This window comes from Lagenorhynchus albirostris, chromosome 12 (genome assembly GCF_949774975.1).
Source record: "Lagenorhynchus albirostris chromosome 12, mLagAlb1.1, whole genome shotgun sequence".
Taxonomy (NCBI): Eukaryota; Metazoa; Chordata; class Mammalia; order Artiodactyla; family Delphinidae; genus Lagenorhynchus; species Lagenorhynchus albirostris.
The window spans coordinates 20,559,765-20,573,458 of record NC_083106.1 but is presented as its reverse complement, the minus strand read 5'-3'; the positions used below and the strand labels follow the sequence as shown (position 1 = coordinate 20,573,458).

General features: G+C 37.1%; 1 protein-coding gene across 5 annotated transcripts in view; it reads right to left on the bottom strand.

Moving 5' to 3' along the window:
* Positions 1-12,051, bottom strand: part of PLAGL1 (PLAG1 like zinc finger 1) — a 65,700-nt gene extending 53,649 nt beyond the window's left edge. For 4 of the 5 annotated variants that reach the window (XM_060167468.1, XM_060167465.1, XM_060167466.1 and 1 more), the window contains exons 1-2: positions 11,886-12,051; positions 7,550-7,619 (exon numbers count right to left, since the gene is read on the bottom strand). The gene's annotated coding sequence lies outside the window, so the exon portion shown is untranslated. The remainder of the gene's footprint in view (positions 1-7,549; positions 7,620-11,885) is intronic. The other variant, XM_060167460.1, reaches the window with a different exon arrangement.
* Positions 12,052-13,694: the final 1,643 nt, after the last annotated feature.

Genomic DNA, 13,694 nt, shown 5'->3' with positions numbered 1-13,694 from the left:
CTTGATCTTGGACTTCCAGACTCCAGAACTGTGAGTACATTTATGTTGTTTAAGCCACCCAACCTGTAGTATTTTGTTATGGCAGCCCAAGCAAACTAATACATCTACCCTTCTAGGATATTTCAGAGTATTTTCCCCCAGGAATGAAAAAAGGAAGGACACTCAACACTGGGTGGGTCCAAGCCTTAATTATCAAACAGAGACCTTTTGTTTCAAGGTCTAGCAATACTAAATACTTCCTATGAAATGAAAAATCTGCATCTACTAACTGCATTAGTGGTAACCAACAGTAAAATTACCTGGAATCTAGGGGGCTTCCCTGGTGGCACAGTGGTTGAGAGTCTGCCTGCCAATGCAGGGGATACGGGTTCGAGCCCTGGTCTGGGAAGATCCCACATGCCGCAGAGCAACTGGGTCCGTGAGCCCCAACTACTGAGCCTGCGCGTCTGGAGCCTGTGCTCCGCAACAAGAGAGGCCGCGATAGTGAGAGGCCTGCGCACCACGATGAAGAGTGGCCCCCGCTCGCCGCAACTAGAGAAACGCACAGAAACGAAGACCCAACACAGCCAAAAATAAATAAATAAATAAATAAATAAATGTATTAAAAAAAAATTACCTGGAATCTAGACCTCCAGTCTCTTTTCCAAAATATAAAGGATGAGAGATGTTTAGGAGCTAACCAAGACGAAAAGATGTTTCATTTGGTCTCCCTCCCACCATAGTCCACTCTATTGTAAGACCTGGGGAGCCACGTCTTTCTTTAGATTTTCTTGATTTAGGATTTCATTACCTCCCAACTGCTATGATGGCAACAGTGCCATATAAAGAAGAAACACTGGTAATTTGAGAGGAATTTTAACTAAAGATTCGAACATTGGTCTCACTAAGAAGTAGCTAACCCCGTCACTACTTGGTACTCTTCCTGTTAAGTAGATCTGGGAAAGTCTTCTATCACAGGCCTATATGTCTGATTATGAGGCTGCCATTAGAGGTAGCTGAGAGTTAATCAAATATCAAGCACTTACAAAGTGCATACAAATAGAAGCTACGGCAACGACAGCCAATTCTCCCCGATATCCGTTCTTCCCTTATTCCTTTGTAATATAATCTCTGAATTTTAAAAGGGCAGCTATACTGAAAAAAGCGAACCTTGACCCTTATCTCACATCAAAACAAAAATCTGAGATAGATCATAGAATGGATCACAGACCTAAATGTGAATGGAAAATGAATACCTTCATGACTGTGGAACAAAGATTTCTAAAGCAGGATACAAAACACAGTAACTATTTAAAAAATTGATAAACTGGATTTGATTAAGAACCGTTCCTGAAAGAACATCACTAAAAGAGAAAACAGAAAAGTCAGACTGAGAAGCTATTTGCAATATACACATCCAACAAAGGACATTTTCCAGAATACAAAGAATTCCTACAAATCAATAAGATGACAAACAACCCAATAAAAATGTGTGAAAGACTTAAACAAGTACTGCTCCAAAAAATATATCTGTTTTTACCTTACCAAATTAGCCAAGATACACGTGAAAAGGTGCTCAACATTATTAATAATGAAGGAAATGCAAATGAAAACCATGAGACAGCATCTCACATCCACCAGAGGGCTTAATATGAAAAATAATAATATCAAGTGCTGGCGAAAATGTGGAACTACAGTTGTAACTCTCACTGCTACCAGGAGTGTCCATTTATTCATTCACTGTTGGTAAACTGTTCGGCAGAATTCACTGAAACTAAATACACGGCTGTTCTGTGACTTAATTCTAGTCTTACATATGCTCCCAAGCGAAATACTACAAATGTCCACCAAAACATCTGTGTATGACTATTCATAGCAGCTTTATTTATAATAGCCAAAATCAGAACACACCCACACATCTATTAACAGAATGAATAAACAAATTGTGGTATATTGATAGAATGGAATGCTAATCAGAAAAAATATATATGAGAAAGAAAGAATAAACTATACATGCATCAGCATGGATAAATTTCAAAACAACTATGCTGAATGAAAGAAGTCAGACACGAAGAAGTACATACTACTTGGTTACCCTTAAAGTTCAAGAAGAGACAAAACTAATCTAGAGTGATGGGAATCAAAAGGGTGTTACTTCTGGGGAGGTGCTGGCTAGGAGGTGCGTGAGAGAATTTGCTTTTTCTAGATGGATGTAATATTGTCTATCTTCATGCAGTAATTATACAGGTAGTATGTTTTTAGAAAAATCATCAAGCTGTTTATTTAAGATTGGCACACTTTATATGCTCGCCCCACACCCATGTATTTTACATCTCAATAGAAAAAGTACTTCACAAAAGACAAGCAGACTATTTTTACCTAGTAAAAGTTATTAAGCAAATGCAAAATATTCTTCTTCAAAATAAAACAAATTGTGCTTAAGTTTCTATTTCACTTACCCCCAAAATAAGCTAAAATTAGATTATCAAACCTTATTCATTAGTATCAATGGAAACTTGGAAGGAAAATCCAAAGAAAATAGGAGTACATCGGTTAGTCCACAGCAACTAACTTAGTCACTGAAACGATGACTCCAAGTAGCATATTAGTAATGTAAGTGAAGCAATTTCAATGATGTGTTTCACCAAAAATACATCTGTTTAATAATTTTATTTAACTATTTATTTTTAGTACCAAGGTGGGATGACATACAAGAAATCGCAAGAGCTTTTGAATCAGACAGACCAGTTTTGCCACTTACTAACTATACTGGTGTTGGGCAAGTTTCTTAATCTCTTTGATACTGAGTTTCTTCACAACTTAAAAGAGAGACAATAACACTTTGCAAAATTGTAGCACGATTACAGCAGGTATTTAAGAGTGGTAGCTATTTAGCAATAGCTCTTTGTATGCAAAGTATCATGGCAAGTACTGGAACCCCATCTCTAAGAACCTGACCAACTGGAAGTGACATTTAGATATAAAGATTGGTGATGAAGGAAATATTTTAACAAGGGCTATAGATTACAAATTACAGGGTTCCTATCTAGCTAGTAGGATTGTGGAGTGAGTATTCTCTGAACAGAGCCTAGAAGATTTTTGGGACATTCACTTAAGACAGAGGAAATGGCATGAACAAGCACAGCCTGCCAAGAGCATTTCCTGGCAAGAAAAAGCATAGCCTCAAAAACAGTGCACTGACTTCAGGTTCTAATGAGTAGTTAAGACCACTTGTGCCGCTGGACTAATTCTGAGGAGTAAGACTATAAGGCTAGTAAAGCCACTTGGGACTAGATAGAAAAATAACCACTGTCAGGTTAAGAAGTCAAGGACCTGTTTTCTCAAATCCTGGGATGTCACTGAAGGATTCTTTCCAGTGGTCATTACACATGATAGGAAGGGAAGGAAAATCTCAATATGGGTGGAAATAGCATAGAATGATAAGGACCTAATCCAAGATGCTGAGAGGAGTGGAAAAAACAAAGATATTAGAATTCAATTTTATCAACTTCTTAAAAAGTAACAGAAATTGAGTTTCCCTGAATGATTCAAGTAGGCCTAATTTCAACTTTTAAAATGATCTTGACTGTCCCATAAGCTCCCCCAAGAGCAAAAACCATATTCCAAACTAGAAAAACACATTGCCTAGCACATTGAAAGTGCTCAATACATACTGTTGGCAAATGAATCCTTTTAAATATTCCAAACATTGAAACCTCTACGATAATACAATGTTCAAGGTAAAACATATAGGAAAGTTAAAAATCATTTTTCCTTCCTGCTGAGTGGCCATTTTTCACAATATATGCCAAGTTTTGAATTTGCTCAATATTTAAAAAGATTCATTTGCAAAAGCTATCTCTATCTCTAGCTTTACCAAAAGAGTCAGATAGAAATTGCTCTAGAAAGTTAGGAATGTTGCCACCTCAGTTGCTAAGCCCTTGTGTAATTTATATATATATTTTTAGGAATCTATCATTCATTGTGTCCTTTGCTGTGTCAAAAGAACACCTGCTGTATGACTCATGAATATTACATGAAAAAAATTAAAGAGTAAATTAAATCCAGGTCATATATGTAAGTTCTATCCAAGAGTACAAATGATTTCATAATAAGATAACTTGTATAATTATTAAAATAACTTACCACATTAAGAAATAAAGAAAACAATGAGTACTTCCTAGGCACTAAGCACAATTCTTAGCCCTTTCTACATATTAGTTCTTTTAATCCTCTAAGCAACCTTCTATGGTAGACACTTGTTATCTACATTTTATAGATGAGAAATTTGAAATATAGGGAAGTTAAGTAATTGCCCAATATTACACTGTAGCAAGGAAGGGGCAGAACTAGGAACTGAACTCAGGCAGGCTGGTTCCCGAGTCAGAATTCCAGTTAATAAACATAGAAAGAATAAAAGAAATGGAAATCACCACTAGAATACCACAATAATAACTGCTACAGGCAAGGTCAGTTGAATGCTAAAATTAACGAGCAAAACTTTAAGGAGAAACAGGACATTTGCACAACCTCAAAATAAATCCCTCAGAATATTTATTAACTATTATGGTGGTTTTAATATATACTCACAAATCATTTGATATTTTTCCCTCTCCTTCCCTTGAATGTGAAAAACGAAAAACAGAACTGTTACAATGGATAAGTCTGGCAGACACTACCTAAACTGTGTAATCAAGGTTAATGTGTTGATATGGATATAATGAGCCCCCAGATATGATGCAATGACACAACATCTCTGTGGTATTCTTCCTTCAAAGTCCATAACCTCAGTCTAATTGTGAGAAAACATCAGACAAACCCAAATTGAGGGACACTGTATAAAATACATGGCCATTACTCTTCAAAAGTGGCAAGGTATCGAAAAACAAGAAAAGACTTAAAAACTGTCACGGATTAGAGCAGATTACGTGACAAGGAAATGTAATGTGGTATATGGATTATGTCCTGGAACAGAAAAAGAACATTGGTGGGAAAACTGGGGAAATCTGAATAAAGTCTATAGTTAATAGTATTGCGCCAATGTTAATTTCTTAATTTTGACAAATGCATCATGGTTATGTAAAATGTTAACATTAGAGGAAGCTAGGTGAAGCATATATAGGAACACTCTATACTACCTTTGCAACTCTTTTGTAAATCTAAAATTATTTCATAATTAAAAGTTTTAAATTTTGATACACACTTGTGAAAACAAATCTCAGTAAACCAGAAATAGAAAAATTTCTCAATCTGGTAAAGAGCATCTACAAAAAAGTACAGTAAACATCATCCTTAAAAGTGAAATATTCTCCCTTAAGATCAGGAAAAAGTAAGGATGTCCATTTTAACACTTCTGTTAAATACTGTTCCAGTGTTTCCAGCCAGTGCAATAAGGCAAGAAAAAAAATGAATAGAAATTAGAAAGACAAATTTAATCTTTTTTTTAAACAGATGACATGATTGTAGCTTTAGAAAGATCTACAAACTACCAGAACTGAAAAGTGAATTTAGCACAGTCACTAAATACAAGCTCAATATACAAAAATCAATTACATTTCTATATACTAGCAAGATGGTTGGAAAATAAAATTGAAAAAAAGATACCATTTACAATAGTATCCAAAAACTCAAGTGGCTAGAAATAAATTTAATAGTGTGTAAGTCCTCCACAGTGAAAAACATAAAACAGTGCTAAGAATAACTGAAGAACTTATTCAATTAAGAGATTTACCATGTTCATAAATTGGAAGATTCTATTAAGATGTCCATTCTCCTAAAGTTGTTCTACAGAGTCAATGCAATCCCAATCAAAAGTCTGGTAGACTTTTTCTTTAAATAGATGTTGACAAGCTCATTCTAAAATGTGCATGGAAATGCACAGCACTTAAATAGCTAAAACAATCCTTAAGAAGACCAAAACTGGAGGGTTTACAGTACTATATGTCAAGACTTAGTATAAACTATGGTAATTAAGAAAGTGCAGTACTGATGAAAGAATTGATAAATAGTTTAAGTGGAACAGATTAGAGTCCAGAACAGACCCAAATATATGATCATCCATTTTTAACAAAGGTCCCACTGCAATTCAATGGAAAAAGTAAAATCTTTTCAATAAATGTGTAGAGTAGCTAGATGACCACCTGGAAAATAAATACTGACCCCTGCCTCACAAAATCAACTGTAGATAAATCAAAGACCCAACTGTGAGGACTAAAACTATAAGGCTTCTGATGGAAAACAATAAGCAAATGTCTTCAGGACCTTGATGGAGGGCAACAATGAAGGTGGAAGAGAATTCTGTGGGCAGGGTACAAAAAAGCACTAACCTTCCACCCTTCACCCACCCCCGCCCCCCGCAAAAAAAACACTGATAGACTGGACTTCATAAAAACAAATCTGTTCATCCAAAGGCATTATTAATAGACTAAGTAGGCAAATTCATACAGGTAGAAAATACTTGCAAACATGTATCTGATAAAGGTTTCCTATTCAAAATACATAAGGAACTAAAAATCACTAACAAAAAGATAGCGTAATTTTAAAAAGTGGCCAAAAGATTTACATAGGCACTTCGTAAGAGAAATCTGAATGGCCATAAAAGATATAAAAGGATGTTCAACATTATTAATATTCATGGAAATGCAATCAACTTACCCAAAGACCATCAATTCAGCTCCTTGGTATATATCCAAGAGATATGAGTATATACATTCACCAATGGCAGTTTCAAGAACATATATAGCAATTTTATTTATAATGGCCAAAACCTGAAAACAACTCCCATGCTTATCAACAAGAAAAAAGGATAAATTGTGGTATATCCTTATAATGCAATACTATAGAAGATACATCACTAAACTTTTTCTGTAAAGGGTCATATAATATATAGTTCAGGCTTTATGGGCCATATGGTCTCTGTTATAACTACCCAACTCTGCTGAATGGACATGGCTATATACAATAAAATTTCATATATGAAAATGTGTTATGGGCTGGAATTGGCCCACAGTTTGTCATCCCTTGCAACTTATACATGCAATGTGCATGAACAAAAGAAAAGAAATATAGAAAGAATAAACTATATGATTCCATTTATATGAAGTTCAAGAACCCGTGAAAATAATCTATGGTGATAGAAGTGAGGAGAATAGTTGACTAGGGGAGAGGAATGGCTCTATGGATAGAGACAGGAGGGAACTTTTGCAGGGATGAAAATGTTCTGTTTCTTTATCTGGGTGGTGATCACACAGGCATATACATATGTAAATTTCATCAAGCCATACATTTTATTCTTATGTCTTCACTGTTTTTAAATTATAGTTCAATGTGAAGAAGAAAACAAAAATTAGACAAAGATCAGAATACAGATCTGAAGAAATTATCTACAATTCAACAAGGTCAAAAATATGTATAATATATAAAAGCGAGATTAAAAGACATGGACGACAGAATGACAAAGTCTAACAGAAGTCTAATCAGAGTTCTTAAAGGAAAGAATCGGAAAAATGGAGGACAAGCAACATTGAAAGACATAAAAGATAAAACTTTCAAGAACTGATGAAAAACAAACCTTAGAGACAGGAACACAATAAATCCAGGATAAATGAAATGTCCACATCTAGACACGCTCTGTCATAAAACTGTAGAAAACAAAAGAAAGAGAAGATCTTAAAACCAGGCCAAAAAAAAAAAAAAGACAAATTACCAACCAATAACAGTTATTTGAACTAATTCTAACACTGAAAGTAGAAGTCAATGGAATGTCACCTCCAAAGGGCTGAGAAAAATACTGCCAACCTGGAACTATATGTCTAACAAAATCATCATTCAAGAATGAATGCAAAATAAAGACATTTTCAGATAACATTTGCCATCAACAGTCCCTTAATAAACAAGCTTGTAAAATATATATTTGAGGAAGAAGAAAAGAAAGATCTGAGATGCAAGGAGGAATGACAAAGAATTCATGAAAAGAAAAAACAGTGATGTCAAATTTATAGGAAAAAAATCAAAATGGAACTAAACTCTGGAAGACAACAACATTTAAGCTGGGAGATTAACTGGTGTCAAGGCAACTCATGCTTCTTGAATTATTCAAAACAAGAATTTAAAAAAAAACAAGAATTAATAAACTTTATATTAAGTTAGTATATTAAAATTTTGAAAGAAACCACTAAAAGAAATAAATTTGTAACCTTCATACTAGTCAAGAGGAAGGAAAATGGAATAAGAAAAAAACCAAAAGGTGGCAAAGAAGAGGAAAAGACCAGTAAGACAGGATAAAAACAACCCTAAAAGGTAATGCTAACTTTCATCCTAAATATATCAGTAATTACACTAAACTTAATTGGACTGATAGACCCAGTTAAAGGACAAATTGTCAGAGTGGATTAGAAAAAACTATGAGGTTTTACCTATTTGAAAGAAATATTCTAAGCAAATGCTAACTAAGGGAAAGGTGTGACTAGGAGATTATAAAACAAAATGGATTTTAAGGTTAACAGGCATTTGGGTGAGGAGGCGTCACTATAGAATGACAAAAGGTCCAATGCACAGAGAAGAAAGAGCAATTCCAAACTTGTATGTAGTTTCAACTTTTATAAAGCAAAGTTGACAGAACTATAAGAAGAAATTGAGAAAATTCATTATTTTACTGTGATATTTTTATTACACCAATCTCAGTAATTGACAGATCAACGAAACCAAAAAATTGGTAAGGTTAAAAAAGATTTGAACCTCACAGTATTTATGCTTGATCTAAGACATATACCTACCTTGCCCCCAAAGTCTGTGAATATATATTCTTCTCAATCATTCAAGGAGCAGTTGAAAAGCTAACCATGAGGCCGTAAAGCAATTCTTAAATTTCAAAGAATCGGTAGCATAGAACCCTCATTTGCTGACTACACTGCAAGTTAAAAAATCAATAACAAAAGGATAACTCATAAAACTTTCCACATTTGGAACTACAAAATACTTCTAAAAATCTCAGAGGATAAGAAAAAAAATTATAATGAAAAATTTTTTTAATTCTTAGAACTGAAAAGTATACTACATATAAAACAAAAGAAAATAAAAATTGGTAGTATTTGCAGAAAGAGACAAATCAATGACCAGAGTACAGAATCCAGAAATGAGCCCAAGCATTTCTGGGAATATGTATATGACAGAGGTGGCACTGCAAATCTCTGGTACTGGGACAATTACCACATGGGAAAAAGCAAACACATTAATCTTGATCTCATTGCATAAATAAAATATGTTCACCTATATATACATATACATGTCAGGCAAATTAAAGAACTAAATGTAAAAAATGCAAACTTTAAAACTTTTAGAAAACGTTTTCAAAATATATTTCCTTAATAGTAAAGAACATCTTAAGACACAAAAGCACAAAGAAAATATTGTCTGCAGTTTATATAACCAACAAAGGGTTTGTATCTTGAACAATGTTTTCTGATAGAAATTTCTGCAATGATGCAAATATTGTTATATAATATAGCACAATATAAAATAATACAGCATAATAAAATATAAGAGCCACTAGTCACATGCAGCTACTGAGCACTTGAAATGTGGCCTAGAGTGACTGAGGAACTGAAATTGTTGAAGTAAATATAACAGCATGTTAGGTTAGCATTTTAAACTCCTTGATGAAGGTCAGTGAAGGTCTGTTATGTTTTCATATACTTTTCAGTAATTAATTTTTTATAAAGAATTTGACTTTAGCTTATATTCTATATGAAACAATTTCAATTTTGTAAAAAATACGTAAAAGTCGCTTTTCAGAAAGCAAGCACAGTAAAATGTTCACAGTATTATCTGTGAGTGATTTTTATTTTCTTCTAAATATTAAAAAAATTATTAAAGATTTAAAAAAAAATTTAATGAACACTAATGCATCCACAACAGAGTTTTGATATTATTTAAATTCCCTAGGTACCTCTTCCTGATCATGACTTTTCTTTTTTTTAAAGAAAAGCTGGACAGCTTCAGGTTCTTCATTTTGTGACACCCATATTTTAATATACTTTGGGGGAAATTTAATATACAGACATTATATGTAGCATTTAACAGAGAGTTATAAAGCAAACACCCATGTCACCACTGCCCAGGTCAGGAGATAAAGGCATTTTCAGCATCCCAGAACCTTGCAGTGTGTCCCTTCACATTCATATTCCCCTTCTTCATCCCCAGGAGGTGACCACTAACTTGATTTTTATGGTATTAATTTCTTTACAATTTTTCTTTACTATTTTTAATGCCTACACATGCACCCCTAACAACAGCTTTATTTCACCAGGTTCTGAATTTCACATAGATGGTAGTCTTCAGCAACTTGTTTTTTGGTTTTTTTTTTGGCTCAACATTATTGAGACGCATTTGTGTTAAGACACAAAACTACTTCATTCACCACTGAACTGGGTGGGTTCCATTTTATGACTGCAGTATAATTTATCTTCCTCCTTCAGATGGACATGAAGGTCGCTTCCAGCTTTGGGGTTTTACAAATAACACTATAGTAAACCCCCTTGTACACGTCTGCTTTTGTATATGTATGAAAATTTATCTAGGGCAGTGGCTTTCAAACTTTTTTGACCATGACTCATACTGAGGAATGACGTTTTACATCATGACACACATCTGTGTGTGTATAAAACTGAGGGAAAAAAAGAAAAAAGAAAAGTTTCATGAAGCAAATACCCTATGACCTGAGACACATTCTGATATTTTCTATTCTGTTAGTTCGTGTTTTACAAATTCTGATCCTTATCCACTTAACTGATTTCACGACCCACTAAATGGGCTTCAAGCTTTGAAAAACATCATGCTACAGGATAAATACCCAGGAGTGGAACTGCTAGGACGTGCAGCACGGACGTCGGATGTTGTCAACTTTTCTAGATCCTTAACTTTAAGTAAATGTTCTTATCTAATTTACCACTCTATAACTTCAGAGCTAAAAACTGTGAAACATCAGCTCGTTTTATCTTTTCCTTTGGTCGTTAAACAGTATTAATCACTTACCATGTGCTAAGTATCCACTGGGCTCCGAGCGAGACTGATGGGTTAATACACAGGGGGGGGGGGCGGGGGGGAGGACATAAGGGACCAGGACCTCAGTGAGGCCCCAGAAAGCTCACAGGAGGGGCCTCCGATCCTGCCTGGGGAGGGAGGGGTTAGAGAAGGATTCCTGGAAGAAGGAGGACCTAAGCTGAGTGTTTCTATTTTTAATTTTTATTGGTTTCCTAAAACATAAAAGTAACACATTTGTTGGGGGAAAAAAAAGTCAAAATTACAGGAGTATGTTTATTAAGAAGTAAAAAAACCCCAGCACTGCCCCTAAAGTTTGATGCTGAGACTAAATAACCAAAGTTGCATTATCAGTTATCCTAGGAAAATTTTAAGAGCCCACATTTTAAAACAGTCTTAAGAGCATACCTGATAGGGTCCCTAATACTAAAGCATAAAGCGAGTCACATTTTCCATAATGAATGTAAACGCAAACATTTCATGTTTAGTCACATTATTACTTTTCACAGACTTTTTTCCTGGCCTTTTAGCAAGGTTAGATTGCCAGGTTTCAAAAACCGAGGTCTATTTACCGCATACCAACTATACACGAGCGCTTCAAAAAGTGGCATTAAAAACGACCAGGCGAAAGAATTTGTTGTTCGAGCCGACTTGGCTTGCCCGGTGACAATTCGTCAGAGTTTCACACTTCGTCCCGAGGAGCCCCGGACCCCGTCACGTACACGGCGCGTCGGCACCGGCACACCCTCCCGAGCGCGGCACGGAGCCCAGCGCGGTCCTCGCTCCGCGGCAACGCCGCCACCCCGCCGTCCCCAGGCCGGCCGCGGCCCCACGGCCCCCGAGCGCGGCCGCGAGCCCCCTACACCTACCCTGCGGGGTCCAGAGCCCCCCGGAACTCAGGCGCGGCAGCTCGGGCGCGCCGCCTCCGCGGCCATGACGGCGACCCGGGGAAGCGCCCCGCGCGCCAAGGCCCGCGGTCCGCCGGGCTGGGAGGAGAGCCGCCCCGTCCGTCCGTCCGTCTGTCCGCCAGGAGAGTGAGGCCAGAATCCGCCCCAGACGTGTCTAAATCAAGGCTCGGGGCGGTACCGACGGGCTGAATGACAAATGGCAGATGCCGTGGGCTTTGCCGCCCTCGGCAGCCGCGAGGATGGCTGCGCCGAGGAGGCCGCGCACAGGCGGAGCCCGGGAGCCGGAACGGCGCGTCCGCGAGGAGGGCGCTGGGGCCCCTGGCGGGGGCGTCACGTGGCAGGAGGAGGCCCCGCTGGGGAGCCAGGGGGTCGGCGGCCTGGGCGGAGGAAGAGGACAGGCGCCCAGACGCCTGGCCGATTGAGTCATCCGTGTGGGCTAAGCCAAGGTCGCCCAGGTGCAGAGCTGGCGCAGGTAGACCCGAACCAGCCCGAAGCCCCGTACCGTATCGGGGGCTGTTCACTTAAGTCACCACCAGGATGAACCGCCCAGAGCCAAATCATAAATGAGAAACACGACAGATGCTAGGAGAACACTGCAATAGGCCAAACTTACCTCCTATTCTCCTATTCGTGCCGCGTGGAAATCATGGCAGCCTAAATGTGCCCACTGAATGTGAGCCAGGCACTGTGCTAAGCACTTCACAGGTAAATAAACGTAATCCTCACGACCACCTAGTGAGCAAAACTGCTCCTCCCGGTCTTATAGCTGCAGAGACTAAGGCGCAGAAAGATTAGACGGAAATTATTTTATAGCTGTGGAATCATTCTGCGTATGCTTTAAGTAATTTTAAAATGTTCTTTGGATTTAAGAAAAAGAAACAAGCAAATCTCCAGCGGTTGCTTTCTTCCCTACAAGATACACGTCCCTAAAAGAGGCCTGTAAACACTAAGTAAAAAGACTTAAATGTTTCTAGGCCTTAATGTAATATGGAGTTCACTACAGGTTTCAGACAGTCCCATAGCTCTGAAATATGATGTAAGAACATCTCACACTTCTATCAATCTTCACCGCTATCTCCGGATTTCCATCGCTTGTATTACTTCTGGCTTACCAGCGCTTAGTACATTTACAACTGCTCCACCACCTTATTCTCCCAGATGGTCAGTCTTAATTCTATACTTAAATGAATTCAGTGTTCATCATAACATATCCGTTCCTGAATTATTTTTATTCATTGCTTGATGGACTGCTCTTTTGCAAGTTGTTTTCTTAAGGAGCGCTTATAATGTTTTATCTGCTTTTTATCTCTACACATTAAAAAAACAACAACAAAAAAAAGGAGCAAGGCAAATATTTTGGATTCACACCTTCCTTCAACACCTAACAGAAAAAGAAGGTAGCTGCTTCACTGATTTTTGACATCATAGATTTCTGTGGAGAGAACTGAATCCTATGTGATTTTCCCTGGGAGGTGATTTGATTTTTCTGCTTGGATGCCTGAAGAATTCTTTATCATTAAAGTACCCTGTATATCCTTAACTGGGCTATGTCTCAGTGTCAATTATTCTATATCAGTTTTTTTCCCCCGAGTATACAGTATGATATTTTAACTTACAGATTCCATTCTTCTTAGTATAGTATCCCATTCATATTATATATCTGAATAAATTAATCTTTCATTGGTTGGCTTTTCTACTTCACAGTCACCAGTTGTTCTTATACTTGATCTTTATTTTCCGTATCCATCTTCTTTTGATTTGCATTCATTG